This window comes from Notolepis coatsorum, assembly GCF_963971535.1.
Source record: "Notolepis coatsorum genome assembly, chromosome: 5".
Taxonomy (NCBI): Eukaryota; Metazoa; Chordata; class Actinopteri; order Aulopiformes; family Paralepididae; genus Notolepis; species Notolepis coatsorum.
The window spans coordinates 188,150,214-188,155,585 of record NC_140169.1 but is presented as its reverse complement, the minus strand read 5'-3'; positions in this window follow the sequence as shown (position 1 = coordinate 188,155,585).

The following is a 5,372-nucleotide window of genomic DNA, read 5'->3' as shown; positions in this document are numbered from 1 at the left end:
CATTGAAGCCTCTATCTGCAAGAATGACATCTCCTGGTGATATTTTCTCAAGATAACCACAGTTTTCTGTGATGTGCTTGTCGCTTGTGCGTCCACCCCAGCCATTTGACACAAAGGATATAACACCTTGCGGTGTTATTGAAATCAAGAATTTTACAGTGTTGTGATGCTTGTACTGAGAGTATGTTTGTGCACGAGCTCTCAAGTTTTTTGGCTTCTCTATGAATATTTCAAAACAGTCAATGATAGAGGTGCAGTTTTTAAAGTTATCCCTGAAACACATGGGCAGACTGACCTGAATTTGTTCTTTTGATGGCCAAAAGATAAGTGGTGACATTCTAACATACATTACATCTAATGTACTATTAAATATTCTGCCAACACTTGTCTTAGACATACGAAATAAATAGACAAAAAAATATAGAGGTAAATTAAGCCTCATTCTCATCAGTGTTAACAGAAAGCTATGAAAGGGAGTCAGTCTTGGACTAGGTTTCAGAAATCCTGACAGGAAAGTAAAGACAACCATTAATTTAGCATAGCTTGGAAGGCCTGTGAGTTCCAGTACCATGTCATCATTTCCTTTAAAGGCCTCTTCATTCAAAGACAGCTCATCAACGTTGTCTTTTAGACGATGAACCTCTGCCCTAAGTCGTGCACACTCATTTGTCAATGCCTTGACTGTAGCTTGGCAGGCTGCATTCGAGCATGGTCCCACGATGCCTGGGCTATGAATGGCTTGGGAGTAATTGTGCTCATCCTTCATGCATTCTGCCCGTACTTGCATGGTGTTGTCATGCTCAGTGTCATCGCTGGTGCTGGAGGGGGCCACAGTCTCATGGTCATCACTGCTAGGGGCCATTGTCTCAGTCCTTTTCCGTTTCATCTGCTGGGTATGCTCAAACCTACTGTTGGCATAGATGGTTTTCTGCCTTTGTCCAGCTGAAGTGTGTGCAAACAGGCTTGGTACATAATCAGGACTCATGGGGTTCTCACTTTTTCTGCCTAAGCAGACAGAGAGACAAGAATGGTAGACTATTAAATGTGTGCATAGTGCATACCATCAAAATATTGACCATCTTTTTCTCAGAATTTGTTCTCTCTTATTCACATATATACTGCAGTATATTGTACTGTATATTTAATTAAATGCAGAGGTAAGTAAGAGTAGCTTTACAACTGGGTTTAATAACAGTTTCCTTTTTGACAAGTAGCTAGGTATGTGATTAGTGTACATCTAATACATCTAACCACTACACAGTCTGAATCTATCTCAAATTAGCATTATGTGTTTGGATGACACTGCTAACGTTAATTATGTTTAAGTGTTTCAAGTGTTTCCCTGAGCTAAAAGATTAAAATAATAATTAACGTTAGATACGTTGAGGGCAAAGCAAACGTAAATTTACCAGAGACGAAGTGTTGACTGCACAATTTAGAATTAGATGTTGGCTGCCAGTGGTCCCTTCTGATTGAAGCCAACCATTTATTGCGCCGATCTAACTCCTTTGGGATGGAATACAATTGTAGTTCGGGGTTTCTCTGACGACTGTTGTTACAGCCAACTGCACAACATATCCCGGGCATATTGTATGAAGTTGTATGAACTTTAGTTGTGTTTCGCGCAACTTCTCTTCTCTAGTTGTGGCGCGCAGGAGTACCTCTCTCCTCATTCACCTGTCGGACACAATACAGGACACAAAGATGGCCGCGCTAAATCACTGTGACGTCATATGGCCCAGATGAATATCGGCAACCATTATTTTTACATAAAAAAAATTCTAACATAAGGGAAAATGAGCCAAAAATCTAAAACGGTCGATCGGTCTGAGCCTCAGCTTTAGGTGTTCACAGTCAGAACATGCTAGAGCGCTGTGCATTGATGGGTATCGGTCAAGTGTTTATAGAATTGAGCGTTGAGGAAAGAAAGACTAACGTTAGAGAACTATGAAGAGGCAAAAGCCATAAATAAAAAAAGAAAATTTACAAAAAAAAAAAAAAAAAATGGTGCAGTGGTGAATCTCGCCTAGAGCGCCAAATGTGCTAGGTCCGCCCCTGGTTGCATCGCCAAAGAAGCACTTCCTTTCAATACATTTAAGCCGCTAATTTTGCTCTGCAAGAACAACGGAGTGGATAATGAATATCAGTCCATCTTATGACAACCACGTCCGATGTGGAGAGATGATAAGATGATGATTGATGTGGTGATTGATTGACGGGGACACGGACACTTCTAACTAGGGCTGGGTGATATGACGATATTATATAAATATCGGGTACAGTTCATTAACGATAAACTTTTTTAATGTATCGTGGATATCGTGATGTTTTGCCCACGAGGATTGTGTCGCGTCAATCTGGTCCACACCCGTTCAAACTTTTGAACAACGCCGCCCCCACACACACACTACTGCATCAAAGTTACACTGTAAACCCGCATGTTCAAAATAATCAATTAGTTTGAGTAGGGTATACTCAATATTCTATGAAAGTTCTACTAACTTGAATGTCTTGAGTTCGTGTGACGTGTTCTTATGTTTTGAGTAAATAAAACGTGTGATAGGTGTGAGAGGTGTGAGAGATGTGATAGGTGTGATAGGTGTGAGAGGTGTGAGAGGTGTGATAGGTGTGATAGGTGTGATAGGTGTGATAGGTGGGATCGGTGTGAGAAGTGTGAGAGGTGTGATAGGTGTGAGAGGTGTGATAGGTGTGAGAGGTGTGATAGGTGTGAGAGGTGTGATAGGTGTGAGAGGTGTGATAGGTGTGATAGGTGTGATAGGTGGGATCGGTGTGAGAGGTGTGAGAGGTGTGATAGGTGTGATAGGTGTGATAGGTGTGAGAGGTGTGATAGGTGTGAGAGGTGTGATAGGTGTGAGAGGTGTGATCGGTGTGAGAGGTGTGAGAGGTGTGATAGGTGTGAGAGGTGTGAGAGGTGTGATAGGTGTGATAGGTGTGAGAGGTGTGAGAGGTGTGATAGGTGTGAGAGGTGTGAGAGGTGTGATAGGTGTGAGAGGTGTGAGAGGTGTGAGAGGTGTGATAGGTGTGATAGGTGTGATAGGTGTGATAGGTGGGATCGGTGTGAGAAGTGTGAGAGGTGTGATAGGTGTGAGAGGTGTGATAGGTGTGAGAGGTGTGATAGGTGTGAGAGGTGTGATAGGTGGGATCGGTGTGAGAGGTGTGAGAGGTGTGATAGGTGTGATAGGTGTGAGAGGTGTGATAGGTGTGAGAGGTGTGAGAGGTGTGATAGGTGTGATAGGTGTGAGAGGTGTGATAGGTGTGAGAGGTGTGAGAGGTGTGATAGGTGTGAGAGGTGTGATAGGTGTGATAGGTGTGAGAGGTGTGATAGGTGTGAGAGGTGTGAGAGGTGTGATAGGTGTGAGAGGTGTGATAGGTGTGAGAGGTGTGATAGGTGTGAGAGGTGTGAGAGGTGTGATAGGTGTGAGAGGTGTGATAGGTGTGAGAGGTGTGAGAGGTGTGAGAGGTGTGATAGGTGTGATAGGTGTGATAGGTGGGATCGGTGTGAGAGGTGTGATAGGTGTGAGAGGTGTGATAGGTGTGAGAGGTGTGATAGGTGTGAGAGGTGTGATAGGTGTGAAAGGTGTGATAGGTGTGAGAGGTGTGAGAGGTGTGATAGGTGTGAGAGGTGTGAGAGGTGTGAGAGGTGTGATAGGTGTGAGAGATGTGATAGGTGTGAGAGGTGTGAGAGGTGTGATAGGTGTGATAGGTGTGATAGGTGTGAGAGGTGTCATAGGTGTGATAGGTGTGATAGGTGTGAGAGGTGTGATAGGTGGGATCGGTGTGATAGGTGTGAGAGGTGTGAGAGGTGTGATAGGTGTGATAGGTGTGAGAGGTGTGATAGGTGTGAGAGGTGTGAGAGGTGTGATAGGTGTGATAGGTTGGTATCTATGACCTGTGCCTGTATGCTAGCATGACATGGTTGGTATCTATGACCTGTGCCTGTATAGCATGACACTGTTGGTATCTATGACCTGTGCCTGTATAGCATGACACTGTTGGTATCTATGACCTGTGCCTGTATAGCATGACACTGTTGGTATCTATGACCTGTGCCTGTATAGCATGACACTATTGGTATCTATGACCTGTGCCTGTATAGCATGACACTGTTGGTATCTATGACCTGTGCCTGTATAGAATGACACTGTTGGTATCTATGACCTGTGCCTGTATGCTAGCATGACACTGTTGGTATCTATGACCTGTGCCTGTATGCTAGCATGACACTGTTGGCATCTATGACCTGTGCCTGTATGCTAGCATGACACTGTTGGTATCTATGACCTGTGCCTGTATGCTAGCATGACACTGTTGGATCTATGACCTGTGCCTGTATGCTAGCATGACACTGTTGGTATCTATGACCTGTGCCTGTATGCTAGCATGACACTGTTGGTATCTATGACCTGTGCCTGTATGCTAGCATGACACTGTTGGTATCTATGACCTGTGCCTGTATAGCATGACACTGTTGGTATCTATGACCTGTGCCTGTATAGCATGACACGGTTGGTATCTATGACCTGTGCCTGTATGCTAGCATGACACTGTTGGTATCTATGACCTGTGCCTGTATGCTAGCATGACACTGTTGGCATCTATGACCTGTGCCTGTATGCTAGCATGACACTGTTGGTATCTATGACCTGTGCCTGTATGCTAGCATGACACTGTTGGATCTATGACCTGTGCCTGTATGCTAGCATGACACTGTTGGTATCTATGACCTGTGCCTGTATGCTAGCATGACACTGTTGGTATCTATGACCTGTGCCTGTATGCTAGCATGACACTGTTGGTATCTATGACCTGTGCCTGTATAGCATGACACTGTTGGTATCTATGACCTGTGCCTGTATAGCATGACACTGTTGGTATCTATGACCTGTGCCTGTATAGCATGACACTGTTGGTATCTATGACCTGTGCCTGTATGCTAGCATGACACTGTTGGTATCTATGACCTGTGCCTGTATGCTAGCATGACACTGTTGGTATCTATGACCTGTGCCTGTATGCTAGCATGACACTGTTGGTATCTATGACCTGTGCCTGTATGCTAGCATGACACTGTTGGTATCTATGACCTGTGCCTGTATGCTAGCATGACACTGTTGGTATCTATGACCTGTGCCTGTATAGCATGACACTGTTGGTATCTATGACCTGTGCCTGTATAGCATGACACTGTTGGTATCTATGACCTGTGCCTGTATAGCATGACACTGTTGGTATCTATGATCTGTGCCTGTATGCTAGCATGACACTGTTGGTATCTATGACCTGTGCCTGTATGCTAGCATGACACTGTTGGTATCTATGACCTGTGCCTGTATGCTAGCATGACACTGTTG